Here is a 15,483-nt window from a genome sequence, read left to right as displayed (position 1 = left end):
ATTGGGAAATGAACATTGGCAGTATGGTAAGTTAAAATAATAATTTACCAAAGTTCATCAAGTTCATTTTTACTTAGGACACACTCGTCTATAAAGTATAACGTGATAAGAAATATAACAGCAGCAATCGCTAAGCAATCTGTAATATTTGGCGAAACGACAGGCAACCATGATGATAATTATGAAACAAATGAAGTAGACATGCCTACAGTATCCAGAAACTAGTGTGCCTCATGGTGGGAAATCTACAGATCACGAAGCTAATAGGCAAGGTTTTATCATGTTGACTACGCTTTCAGGAGTTATCTGATGCAAATTCAGCTCTAGCATATTTACTATCTAGCATCCCGCCCTAAAGCCCTGATCGATTCAAATTGACCAGTAAATAATTACCTACTACTGGAACTGACATATGAACTACTGCTACTCCTAGCAGTTTTAATAATGATAATATTAATAATAATAGTAAGAGTAAATTTATCGTCAAGAAAGAAAAAGAGACAAGCCTAACTCTGCATGATTAAAATCAGATCTCCACTGTCATACTGTAACGTATCAAGGGTAAAGACCAAATAAAATGGAATATATGGACAGCTCACGCCTTCTTCAGCTACTAGATGTCTCCAATGTATTGTAGTGTCAAGAAATGGTGTGTTCACCACAACCGTTCTTATTTAGATTATAAAAGCACAAAGCAAAAGAATTATAAAAGCCAAAACATCTTATTATACAACGTCCAGGCTTGTATGTGTTTTCTCACAAAATGTAGTCCTCAAAATAATGAAATATAATATTTTAAAATATGCAGACCATATATTTGATGGTCAATGGCTTGTGAAAATCAGCATAAATATTGTTGTTGTTGTTATAGGGTTTAACGCCATTTTTCAGCACAAGATAGGCTATACATGGCGGCCAGTATTAATGGTGGAGGAAGAACCGGGAAAACCCCGGAAAGAACCACCGACCCACAAGAAGCTACCGGCAAGCTTTCTCACGTATCTACATTTGACGAGCCCGAGACTCGAACCCACGCAGACAGAGGTGAGATGGCAGTGATCAGTGACGGACAGCGCTTTAGACCACTCGGCAGCATAAATATTCAATTTATCATAGTTCGCATAACCTCTAACTCAAATAATCCCATTTTCCAAACTAATCTTGCATAGAAAAGTAAGTTAATAGTTTTCCAAATTTGTTCATTTTGACGCACCGAAGTGTTAATGATGTTGTGCATCCAGTCAAAGTTCGGAACCATACCCAGGTTTGCGTTATAGAGTTCAATGCTAAATAAGTTAGATGCACAGTCTGGAACCGGATGCAAATAGTGTGTCGCCTTTGTTGGCTGAGGCACAGTTTGTCCTTTACAGCAACGTGGACATAGAATACAATTTATTTTGCTATATGTTCACTACATTTGTTTCTCAATACTGACCTTTCCACTGTGTGACAATCAATACAATCATATGTTAATTTAAGATACCGTCAAAGATGATATCACGGTGAAGTTCTTGTCAAAGGTTGACCTGCATTTGTTTGAGAGGCTGGACTGTCAACAGAGCAGCATGTAAATAGAACACATATTTCACTTCAGGACCATCACCAAAGCCTTATAACACACTAGTCACTGTCGCCAAAATACAAAGAGAAAACCACACCTAGAACTCATATTCTTCAGAATAAACAATTACCTTTAAATCCCTACAAGAAATGCATATATATAACTCTTCTATCCCCACCAAAATAAGAGGAAAAAATGTACTGAAAATAGACGAGAACTGCTAGAACTACAATGGTGGGTACTGAACTCGAAGTACTAATTGTGACCTGATTCCAAATAGTCTGGGACCGAATGTCAATAGTGTGTCGAGTAGGTTAAATGCGACAATGTGTGTCGTTTTGTATTTCTATCATAACTAATTTTAGAAAGCCCTGTTAAGGTTTTGTTATGTCGATCAATTCCAGATAAAGCGTTATTGAACTCACCAACCAAGATAGTGTTATCGCTAGTATTGTTATGCAAATATGTGTTTGATCTCATTAAAAGGTATACCTTACTCGCACAAGATTTGGAGCATAAATATTGATTAAATCAACCACTCTTCATCAAGATCTATTTTAAATGTAAAATTCTACCCTTATGAAACATTTCATGTGCCACTTGATTTTTCACCTCTCTCACTACTAAAACATCAACACCAGCCCTCCTAATGACGGCATTGCTATCAAATATGTCACCATTACAAATCTCATTTTCTGTGATACATTCAGTAAACTCATCATCCCAAAAGGCTTCTTGCAATAATAAAATATGGCCTCTTATTTTTTAGAAATATTTCTAAAACAGACTTTCGCTTATTCAAATCTAGCATGCCGTTTACAATTAGAGATACAATATATAAGGCCATTATAATGATTAGTGTGTTTAAAGTATTAAATTATGTCGCATGTTTTATCATTTCCATGAATACTAGAAATTATTTAATGGATTTGAGACGCATGCTATTCGTTTTCAGTCTAGGTACTGTATTAAACCGTCTTCTCCAACTGTGTATGACTTTGAAAGTGTCTATATCAGTACTGTTATTTCCATTTCCGTTTACCTGAAAACTCTGAACATCGTTTGCCTTTCAACAGCGACTTCAACTACCATCCTACTGTCATCACTTCCTGGATCCGTCACCGATCTATCACTAACAGTACGCCTGTTGTTTCGTTCTTCCTCCGATTCTATTTCTTGTTCGGTCTTATCGACTCTGCTTCCCACAGTTTCCTCCCCTCTTTCTTCACTATAATTATCCTGTATTTAATTCTCAACGTCTTCTTCATCATCTTCGGCAAGCTGTAACTCCAATGATTGTTCCTCCCTCTTAGCATCACCAATCTGCGGATTCACTTCCACAATGTCCTCTCTGTAACATGTACATGTTTGGGCTTCCTTGTGGCATTTGTCGCATATCCTTCATTGACACATAAAGAAAACCTTCCACAAGTGTCAAATCTTTGCCGTTTGCTATTCATAGCTACATGGCTCTTCTCCCCACACTTATAGCACACAAAATCCAGTCACCTTTTCATAAGCTGGCTCGGATCTAGACATCGAGAACACACCTTTACTTTATTACTGTGCAATACCCCAAAATATGTTTATTATTTATTTTCATGTTTGCCTAAAGTTCTAACTGATAGCTTTCTATATTAGGTTTAAGGTAAACTTATGAATTACTCCTCGTGCTCACTGCTATAACGAAGATAAGACACATACCAAAGTGTGCTTCAGCTGATTGTGGATCTTTCACTTCACCTTCTAGATCTCAAATATAACGTATATTGAATCATGATTTTGGTAACATAAAGTTTTGATATTGAATTGTTAAACTTTTAAAAAATAATAGCACAGACTTTATTTCGTTACTCCAGATAAGAAATGAAAGAGAAGGAGAAAAAATAAAGGTAAATAAAGAAATAGAGAGGAAAATAGTAACGAAAATGAAAACTATTGGCCACAGGGGGGATCGAACCCACGACCTTCGCGTTATTAGCACGACGCTCTAACCAACTGAGCTATGCGGCCACTTGCTAATCAAAATCCTCCTACACAATCTAGAAATACAGATGGAGTACATACTTTCACACAATGAATGATTAGCAAAAGGAACCACACAATTAGGGTACGTAAAAGCATTGCCAACGTGTATGTTAATAGTATAAAATATATGGAAATAATGTAAAATGCATAACTCCCATATTATAACAAATATTGGTCTTTTCATAATTGCCGAATGTGCTAACGTTAAGACATTGCGTGTTGTTTTAAGTAAAGTCATAAATTACTCCTCGAGCTTTTGGAGAGAACGAAGATAAGACACATACCAAGGTGGCTCTTGGTTAGTCGTGGATGTCTCACTTCCACTTGCAGGTCTCATATATATCTTAGATGGTCCTCTGAATCAGGTTTTGGGTAGCAGACTAACGCAGCTTTTAGAATTGAATAATATAGTTTTACGAGATAACTAGGTACAGATTTTGTGCCTTTACAAATGGAAATTGAAATTTGTGCTGCAGAATAGAAATGAAAGAGACGTATGAGAAAATAAAATAAGTATGGCCAAAGGGGCGATCGAAGCCACGAACTTCGCATGGTCAACGTGTGTGTTATCATTATAAAAATCTATTGAACCAATGTAAAATGCATAATTCGGAAATTATAAAAGAAAACATATCTTACTATCCTCTTGGACACTTCAATATACAGTTTGACAATATGATTTCAGCAAAAATTGTTGAGGTTAAACAGTTGCTATGCTCTATACTGATTTCTATGAATGTGCATTCTTATTACCAACTGATTGGGAAATGAACATTGGCAGTATGGTAAGTTAAAATAATAATTTACCAAAGTTCATCAAGTTCATTTTTACTTAGGACACACTCGTCTATAAAGTATAACGTGATAAGAAATATAACAGCAGCAATCGCTAAGCAATCTGTAATATTTGGCGAAACGACAGGCAACCATGATGATAATTATGAAACAAATGAAGTAGACATGCCTACAGTATCCAGAAACTAGTGTGCCTCATGGTGGGAAATCTACAGATCACGAAGCTAATAGGCAAGGTTTTATCATGTTGACTACGCTTTCAGGAGTTATCTGATGCAAATTCAGCTCTAGCATATTTACTATCTAGCATCCCGCCCTAAAGCCCTGATCGATTCAAATTGACCAGTAAATAATTACCTACTACTGGAACTGACATATGAACTACTGCTACTCCTAGCAGTTTTAATAATGATAATATTAATAATAATAGTAAGAGTAAATTTATCGTCAAGAAAGAAAAAGAGACAAGCCTAACTCTGCATGATTAAAATCAGATCTCCACTGTCATACTGTAACGTATCAAGGGTAAAGACCAAATAAAATGGAATATATGGACAGCTCACGCCTTCTTCAGCTACTAGATGTCTCCAATGTATTGTAGTGTCAAGAAATGGTGTGTTCACCACAACCGTTCTTATTTAGATTATAAAAGCACAAAGCAAAAGAATTATAAAAGCCAAAACATCTTATTATACAACGTCCAGGCTTGTATGTGTTTTCTCACAAAATGTAGTCCTCAAAATAATGAAATATAATATTTTAAAATATGCAGACCATATATTTGATGGTCAATGGCTTGTGAAAATCAGCATAAATATTGTTGTTGTTGTTATAGGGTTTAACGCCATTTTTCAGCACAAGATAGGCTATACATGGCGGCCAGTATTAATGGTGGAGGAAGAACCGGGAAAACCCCGGAAAGAACCACCGACCCACAAGAAGCTACCGGCAAGCTTTCTCACGTATCTACATTTGACGAGCCCGAGACTCGAACCCACGCAGACAGAGGTGAGATGGCAGTGATCAGTGACGGACAGCGCTTTAGACCACTCGGCAGCATAAATATTCAATTTATCATAGTTCGCATAACCTCTAACTCAAATAATCCCATTTTCCAAACTAATCTTGCATAGAAAAGTAAGTTAATAGTTTTCCAAATTTGTTCATTTTGACGCACCGAAGTGTTAATGATGTTGTGCATCCAGTCAAAGTTCGGAACCATACCCAGGTTTGCGTTATAGAGTTCAATGCTAAATAAGTTAGATGCACAGTCTGGAACCGGATGCAAATAGTGTGTCGCCTTTGTTGGCTGAGGCACAGTTTGTCCTTTACAGCAACGTGGACATAGAATACAATTTATTTTGCTATATGTTCACTACATTTGTTTCTCAATACTGACCTTTCCACTGTGTGACAATCAATACAGTCATATGTTAATTTAAGATACCGTCAAAGATGATATCACGGTGAAGTTCTTGTCAAAGGTTGACCTGCATTTGTTTGAGAGGCTGGACTGTCAACAGAGCAGCATGTAAATAGAACACATATTTCACTTCAGGACCATCACCAAAGCCTTATAACACACTAGTCACTGTCGCCAAAATACAAAGAGAAAACCACACCTAGAACTCATATTCTTCAGAATAAACAATTACCTTTAAATCCCTACAAGAAATGCATATATATAACTCTTCTATCCCCACCAAAATAAGAGGAAAAAATGTACTGAAAATAGACGAAAACTGCTAGAACTACAATGGTGGGTACTGAACTCGAAGTACTAATTGTGACCTGATTCCAAATAGTCTGGGACCGAATGTCAATAGTGTGTCGAGTAGGTTAAATGCGACAATGTGTGTCGTTTTGTATTTCTATCATAACTAATTTTAGAAAGCCCTGTTAAGGTTTTGTTATGTCGATCAATTCCAGATAAAGCGTTATTGAACTCACCAACCAAGATAGTGTTATCGCTAGTATTGTTATGCAAATATGTGTTTGATCTCATTAAAAGGTATACCTTACTCGCACAAGATTTGGAGCATAAATATTGATTAAATCAACCACTCTTCATCAAGATCTATTTTAAATGTAAAATTCTACCCTTATGAAACATTTCATGTGCCACTTGATTTTTCACCTCTCTCACTACTAAAACATCAACACCAGCCCTCCTAATGACGGCATTGCTATCAAATATGTCACCATTACAAATCTCATTTTCTGTGATACATTCAGTAAACTCATCATCCCAAAAGGCTTCTTGCAATAATAAAATATGGCCTCTTATTTTTTAGAAATATTTCTAAAACAGACTTTCGCTTATTCAAATCTAGCATGCCGTTTACAATTAGAGATACAATATATAAGGCCATTATAATGATTAGTGTGTTTAAAGTATTAAATTATGTCGCATGTTTTATCATTTCCATGAATACTAGAAATTATTTAATGGATTTGAGACGCATGCTATTCGTTTTCAGTCTAGGTACTGTATTAAACCGTCTTCTCCAACTGTGTATGACTTTGAAAGTGTCTATATCAGTACTGTTATTTCCATTTCCGTTTACCTGAAAACTCTGAACATCGTTTGCCTTTCAACAGCGACTTCAACTACCATCCTACTGTCATCACTTCCTGGATCCGTCACCGATCTATCACTAACAGTACGCCTGTTGTTTCGTTCTTCCTCCGATTCTATTTCTTGTTCGGTCTTATCGACTCTGCTTCCCACAGTTTCCTCCCCTCTTTCTTCACTATAATTATCCTGTATTTAATTCTCAACGTCTTCTTCATCATCTTCGGCAAGCTGTAACTCCAATGATTGTTCCTCCCTCTTAGCATCACCAATCTGCGGATTCACTTCCACAATGTCCTCTCTGTAACATGTACATGTTTGGGCTTCCTTGTGGCATTTGTCGCATATCCTTCATTGACACATAAAGAAAACCTTCCACAAGTGTCAAATCTTTGCCGTTTGCTATTCATAGCTACATGGCTCTTCTCCCCACACTTATAGCACACAAAATCCAGTCACCTTTTCATAAGCTGGCTCGGATCTAGACATCGAGAACACACCTTTACTTTATTACTGTGCAATACCCCAAAATATGTTTATTATTTATTTTCATGTTTGCCTAAAGTTCTAACTGATAGCTTTCTATATTAGGTTTAAGGTAAACTTATGAATTACTCCTCGTGCTCACTGCTATAACGAAGATAAGACACATACCAAAGTGTGCTTCAGCTGATTGTGGATCTTTCACTTCACCTTCTAGATCTCAAATATAACGTATATTGAATCATGATTTTGGTAACATAAAGTTTTGATATTGAATTGTTAAACTTTTAAAAAATAATAGCACAGACTTTATTTCGTTACTCCAGATAAGAAATGAAAGAGAAGGAGAAAAAATAAAGGTAAATAAAGAAATAGAGAGGAAAATAGTAACGAAAATGAAAACTATTTGCCACAGGGGGGATCGAACCCACGACCTTCGCGTTATTAGCACGACGCTCTAACCAACTGAGCTATGCGGCCACTTGCTAATCAAAATCCTCCTACACAATCTAGAAATACAGATGGAGTACATACTTTCACACAATGAATGATTAGCAAAAGGAACCACACAATTAGGGTACGTAAAAGCATTGCCAACGTGTATGTTAATAGTATAAAATATATGGAAATAATGTAAAATGCATAACTCCCATATTATAACAAATATTGGTCTTTTCATAATTGCCGAATGTGCTAACGTTAAGACATTGCGTGTTGTTTTAAGTAAAGTCATAAATTACTCCTCGAGCTTTTGGAGAGAACGAAGATAAGACACATACCAAGGTGGCTCTTGGTTAGTCGTGGATGTCTCACTTCCACTTGCAGGTCTCATATATATCTTAGATGGTCCTCTGAATCAGGTTTTGGGTAGCAGACTAACGCAGCTTTTAGAATTGAATAATATAGTTTTACGAGATAACTAGGTACAGATTTTGTGCCTTTACAAATGGAAATTGAAATTTGTGCTGCAGAATAGAAATGAAAGAGACGTATGAGAAAATAAAATAAGTATGGCCAAAGGGGCGATCGAAGCCACGAACTTCGCATGGTCAACGTGTGTGTTATCATTATAAAAATCTATTGAACCAATGTAAAATGCATAATTCGGAAATTATAAAAGAAAACATATCTTACTATCCTCTTGGACACTTCAATATACAGTTTGACAATATGATTTCAGCAAAAATTGTTGAGGTTAAACAGTTGCTATGCTCTATACTGATTTCTATGAATGTGCATTCTTATTACCAACTGATTGGGAAATGAACATTGGCAGTATGGTAAGTTAAAATAATAATTTACCAAAGTTCATCAAGTTCATTTTTACTTAGGACACACTCGTCTATAAAGTATAACGTGATAAGAAATATAACAGCAGCAATCGCTAAGCAATCTGTAATATTTGGCGAAACGACAGGCAACCATGATGATAATTATGAAACAAATGAAGTAGACATGCCTACAGTATCCAGAAACTAGTGTGCCTCATGGTGGGAAATCTACAGATCACGAAGCTAATAGGCAAGGTTTTATCATGTTGACTACGCTTTCAGGAGTTATCTGATGCAAATTCAGCTCTAGCATATTTACTATCTAGCATCCCGCCCTAAAGCCCTGATCGATTCAAATTGACCAGTAAATAATTACCTACTACTGGAACTGACATATGAACTACTGCTACTCCTAGCAGTTTTAATAATGATAATATTAATAATAATAGTAAGAGTAAATTTATCGTCAAGAAAGAAAAAGAGACAAGCCTAACTCTGCATGATTAAAATCAGATCTCCACTGTCATACTGTAACGTATCAAGGGTAAAGACCAAATAAAATGGAATATATGGACAGCTCACGCCTTCTTCAGCTACTAGATGTCTCCAATGTATTGTAGTGTCAAGAAATGGTGTGTTCACCACAACCGTTCTTATTTAGATTATAAAAGCACAAAGCAAAAGAATTATAAAAGCCAAAACATCTTATTATACAACGTCCAGGCTTGTATGTGTTTTCTCACAAAATGTAGTCCTCAAAATAATGAAATATAATATTTTAAAATATGCAGACCATATATTTGATGGTCAATGGCTTGTGAAAATCAGCATAAATATTGTTGTTGTTGTTATAGGGTTTAACGCCATTTTTCAGCACAAGATAGGCTATACATGGCGGCCAGTATTAATGGTGGAGGAAGAACCGGGAAAACCCCGGAAAGAACCACCGACCCACAAGAAGCTACCGGCAAGCTTTCTCACGTATCTACATTTGACGAGCCCGAGACTCGAACCCACGCAGACAGAGGTGAGATGGCAGTGATCAGTGACGGACAGCGCTTTAGACCACTCGGCAGCATAAATATTCAATTTATCATAGTTCGCATAACCTCTAACTCAAATAATCCCATTTTCCAAACTAATCTTGCATAGAAAAGTAAGTTAATAGTTTTCCAAATTTGTTCATTTTGACGCACCGAAGTGTTAATGATGTTGTGCATCCAGTCAAAGTTCGGAACCATACCCAGGTTTGCGTTATAGAGTTCAATGCTAAATAAGTTAGATGCACAGTCTGGAACCGGATGCAAATAGTGTGTCGCCTTTGTTGGCTGAGGCACAGTTTGTCCTTTACAGCAACGTGGACATAGAATACAATTTATTTTGCTATATGTTCACTACATTTGTTTCTCAATACTGACCTTTCCACTGTGTGACAATCAATACAGTCATATGTTAATTTAAGATACCGTCAAAGATGATATCACGGTGAAGTTCTTGTCAAAGGTTGACCTGCATTTGTTTGAGAGGCTGGACTGTCAACAGAGCAGCATGTAAATAGAACACATATTTCACTTCAGGACCATCACCAAAGCCTTATAACACACTAGTCACTGTCGCCAAAATACAAAGAGAAAACCACACCTAGAACTCATATTCTTCAGAATAAACAATTACCTTTAAATCCCTACAAGAAATGCATATATATAACTCTTCTATCCCCACCAAAATAAGAGGAAAAAATGTACTGAAAATAGACGAAAACTGCTAGAACTACAATGGTGGGTACTGAACTCGAAGTACTAATTGTGACCTGATTCCAAATAGTCTGGGACCGAATGTCAATAGTGTGTCGAGTAGGTTAAATGCGACAATGTGTGTCGTTTTGTATTTCTATCATAACTAATTTTAGAAAGCCCTGTTAAGGTTTTGTTATGTCGATCAATTCCAGATAAAGCGTTATTGAACTCACCAACCAAGATAGTGTTATCGCTAGTATTGTTATGCAAATATGTGTTTGATCTCATTAAAAGGTATACCTTACTCGCACAAGATTTGGAGCATAAATATTGATTAAATCAACCACTCTTCATCAAGATCTATTTTAAATGTAAAATTCTACCCTTATGAAACATTTCATGTGCCACTTGATTTTTCACCTCTCTCACTACTAAAACATCAACACCAGCCCTCCTAATGACGGCATTGCTATCAAATATGTCACCATTACAAATCTCATTTTCTGTGATACATTCAGTAAACTCATCATCCCAAAAGGCTTCTTGCAATAATAAAATATGGCCTCTTATTTTTTAGAAATATTTCTAAAACAGACTTTCGCTTATTCAAATCTAGCATGCCGTTTACAATTAGAGATACAATATATAAGGCCATTATAATGATTAGTGTGTTTAAAGTATTAAATTATGTCGCATGTTTTATCATTTCCATGAATACTAGAAATTATTTAATGGATTTGAGACGCATGCTATTCGTTTTCAGTCTAGGTACTGTATTAAACCGTCTTCTCCAACTGTGTATGACTTTGAAAGTGTCTATATCAGTACTGTTATTTCCATTTCCGTTTACCTGAAAACTCTGAACATCGTTTGCCTTTCAACAGCGACTTCAACTACCATCCTACTGTCATCACTTCCTGGATCCGTCACCGATCTATCACTAACAGTACGCCTGTTGTTTCGTTCTTCCTCCGATTCTATTTCTTGTTCGGTCTTATCGACTCTGCTTCCCACAGTTTCCTCCCCTCTTTCTTCACTATAATTATCCTGTATTTAATTCTCAACGTCTTCTTCATCATCTTCGGCAAGCTGTAACTCCAATGATTGTTCCTCCCTCTTAGCATCACCAATCTGCGGATTCACTTCCACAATGTCCTCTCTGTAACATGTACATGTTTGGGCTTCCTTGTGGCATTTGTCGCATATCCTTCATTGACACATAAAGAAAACCTTCCACAAGTGTCAAATCTTTGCCGTTTGCTATTCATAGCTACATGGCTCTTCTCCCCACACTTATAGCACACAAAATCCAGTCACCTTTTCATAAGCTGGCTCGGATCTAGACATCGAGAACACACCTTTACTTTATTACTGTGCAATACCCCAAAATATGTTTATTATTTATTTTCATGTTTGCCTAAAGTTCTAACTGATAGCTTTCTATATTAGGTTTAAGGTAAACTTATGAATTACTCCTCGTGCTCACTGCTATAACGAAGATAAGACACATACCAAAGTGTGCTTCAGCTGATTGTGGATCTTTCACTTCACCTTCTAGATCTCAAATATAACGTATATTGAATCATGATTTTGGTAACATAAAGTTTTGATATTGAATTGTTAAACTTTTAAAAAATAATAGCACAGACTTTATTTCGTTACTCCAGATAAGAAATGAAAGAGAAGGAGAAAAAATAAAGGTAAATAAAGAAATAGAGAGGAAAATAGTAACGAAAATGAAAACTATTTGCCACAGGGGGGATCGAACCCACGACCTTCGCGTTATTAGCACGACGCTCTAACCAACTGAGCTATGCGGCCACTTGCTAATCAAAATCCTCCTACACAATCTAGAAATACAGATGGAGTACATACTTTCACACAATGAATGATTAGCAAAAGGAACCACACAATTAGGGTACGTAAAAGCATTGCCAACGTGTATGTTAATAGTATAAAATATATGGAAATAATGTAAAATGCATAACTCCCATATTATAACAAATATTGGTCTTTTCATAATTGCCGAATGTGCTAACGTTAAGACATTGCGTGTTGTTTTAAGTAAAGTCATAAATTACTCCTCGAGCTTTTGGAGAGAACGAAGATAAGACACATACCAAGGTGGCTCTTGGTTAGTCGTGGATGTCTCACTTCCACTTGCAGGTCTCATATATATCTTAGATGGTCCTCTGAATCAGGTTTTGGGTAGCAGACTAACGCAGCTTTTAGAATTGAATAATATAGTTTTACGAGATAACTAGGTACAGATTTTGTGCCTTTACAAATGGAAATTGAAATTTGTGCTGCAGAATAGAAATGAAAGAGACGTATGAGAAAATAAAATAAGTATGGCCAAAGGGGCGATCGAAGCCACGAACTTCGCATGGTCAACGTGTGTGTTATCATTATAAAAATCTATTGAACCAATGTAAAATGCATAATTCGGAAATTATAAAAGAAAACATATCTTACTATCCTCTTGGACACTTCAATATACAGTTTGACAATATGATTTCAGCAAAAATTGTTGAGGTTAAACAGTTGCTATGCTCTATACTGATTTCTATGAATGTGCATTCTTATTACCAACTGATTGGGAAATGAACATTGGCAGTATGGTAAGTTAAAATAATAATTTACCAAAGTTCATCAAGTTCATTTTTACTTAGGACACACTCGTCTATAAAGTATAACGTGATAAGAAATATAACAGCAGCAATCGCTAAGCAATCTGTAATATTTGGCGAAACGACAGGCAACCATGATGATAATTATGAAACAAATGAAGTAGACATGCCTACAGTATCCAGAAACTAGTGTGCCTCATGGTGGGAAATCTACAGATCACGAAGCTAATAGGCAAGGTTTTATCATGTTGACTACGCTTTCAGGAGTTATCTGATGCAAATTCAGCTCTAGCATATTTACTATCTAGCATCCCGCCCTAAAGCCCTGATCGATTCAAATTGACCAGTAAATAATTACCTACTACTGGAACTGACATATGAACTACTGCTACTCCTAGCAGTTTTAATAATGATAATATTAATAATAATAGTAAGAGTAAATTTATCGTCAAGAAAGAAAAAGAGACAAGCCTAACTCTGCATGATTAAAATCAGATCTCCACTGTCATACTGTAACGTATCAAGGGTAAAGACCAAATAAAATGGAATATATGGACAGCTCACGCCTTCTTCAGCTACTAGATGTCTCCAATGTATTGTAGTGTCAAGAAATGGTGTGTTCACCACAACCGTTCTTATTTAGATTATAAAAGCACAAAGCAAAAGAATTATAAAAGCCAAAACATCTTATTATACAACGTCCAGGCTTGTATGTGTTTTCTCACAAAATGTAGTCCTCAAAATAATGAAATATAATATTTTAAAATATGCAGACCATATATTTGATGGTCAATGGCTTGTGAAAATCAGCATAAATATTGTTGTTGTTGTTATAGGGTTTAACGCCATTTTTCAGCACAAGATAGGCTATACATGGCGGCCAGTATTAATGGTGGAGGAAGAACCGGGAAAACCCCGGAAAGAACCACCGACCCACAAGAAGCTACCGGCAAGCTTTCTCACGTATCTACATTTGACGAGCCCGAGACTCGAACCCACGCAGACAGAGGTGAGATGGCAGTGATCAGTGACGGACAGCGCTTTAGACCACTCGGCAGCATAAATATTCAATTTATCATAGTTCGCATAACCTCTAACTCAAATAATCCCATTTTCCAAACTAATCTTGCATAGAAAAGTAAGTTAATAGTTTTCCAAATTTGTTCATTTTGACGCACCGAAGTGTTAATGATGTTGTGCATCCAGTCAAAGTTCGGAACCATACCCAGGTTTGCGTTATAGAGTTCAATGCTAAATAAGTTAGATGCACAGTCTGGAACCGGATGCAAATAGTGTGTCGCCTTTGTTGGCTGAGGCACAGTTTGTCCTTTACAGCAACGTGGACATAGAATACAATTTATTTTGCTATATGTTCACTACATTTGTTTCTCAATACTGACCTTTCCACTGTGTGACAATCAATACAATCATATGTTAATTTAAGATACCGTCAAAGATGATATCACGGTGAAGTTCTTGTCAAAGGTTGACCTGCATTTGTTTGAGAGGCTGGACTGTCAACAGAGCAGCATGTAAATAGAACACATATTTCACTTCAGGACCATCACCAAAGCCTTATAACACACTAGTCACTGTCGCCAAAATACAAAGAGAAAACCACACCTAGAACTCATATTCTTCAGAATAAACAATTACCTTTAAATCCCTACAAGAAATGCATATATATAACTCTTCTATCCCCACCAAAATAAGAGGAAAAAATGTACTGAAAATAGACGAAAACTGCTAGAACTACAATGGTGGGTACTGAACTCGAAGTACTAATTGTGACCTGATTCCAAATAGTCTGGGACCGAATGTCAATAGTGTGTCGAGTAGGTTAAATGCGACAATGTGTGTCGTTTTGTATTTCTATCATAACTAATTTTAGAAAGCCCTGTTAAGGTTTTGTTATGTCGATCAATTCCAGATAAAGCGTTATTGAACTCACCAACCAAGATAGTGTTATCGCTAGTATTGTTATGCAAATATGTGTTTGATCTCATTAAAAGGTATACCTTACTCGCACAAGATTTGGAGCATAAATATTGATTAAATCAACCACTCTTCATCAAGATCTATTTTAAATGTAAAATTCTACCCTTATGAAACATTTCATGTGCCACTTGATTTTTCACCTCTCTCACTACTAAAACATCAACACCAGCCCTCCTAATGACGGCATTGCTATCAAATATGTCACCATTACAAATCTCATTTTCTGTGATACATTCAGTAAACTCATCATCCCAAAAGGCTTCTTGCAATAATAAAATATGGCCTCTTATTTTTTAGAAATATTTCTAAAACAGACTTTCGCTTATTCAAATCTAGCATGCCGTTTACAATTAGAGATACAATATATAAGGCCATTATAATGATTAGTGTGTTTAAAGTATTAAAT

General features: G+C 36.2%; 3 non-coding genes across 3 annotated transcripts; all 3 read right to left on the bottom strand.

Moving 5' to 3' along the window:
* Window positions 1–3,500: 3,500 nt before the first annotated feature.
* Trnai-aau (transfer RNA isoleucine (anticodon AAU)) lies at window positions 3,501–3,574 on the bottom strand. Its single transcript has one exon. It is a non-coding gene; the product is annotated as a tRNA-Ile (tRNA).
* A 4,274-nt stretch (window positions 3,575–7,848) lies between these two features.
* Window positions 7,849–7,922, bottom strand: Trnai-aau (transfer RNA isoleucine (anticodon AAU)). The gene has a single exon. It is a non-coding gene; the product is annotated as a tRNA-Ile (tRNA).
* Window positions 7,923–12,196: 4,274 nt separating this feature from the next.
* On the bottom strand, window positions 12,197–12,270 carry Trnai-aau (transfer RNA isoleucine (anticodon AAU)). Its single transcript has one exon. It is a non-coding gene; the product is annotated as a tRNA-Ile (tRNA).
* Window positions 12,271–15,483: the final 3,213 nt, after the last annotated feature.

This window comes from Sinohyriopsis cumingii, chromosome 14, assembly GCF_028554795.1.
Source record: "Sinohyriopsis cumingii isolate HCF-2022 chromosome 14, ASM2855479v2, whole genome shotgun sequence".
Classification (NCBI taxonomy): Eukaryota; Metazoa; Mollusca; class Bivalvia; order Unionida; family Unionidae; genus Sinohyriopsis; species Sinohyriopsis cumingii.
This window is presented reverse-complemented; position numbering and strand designations above follow the sequence as displayed.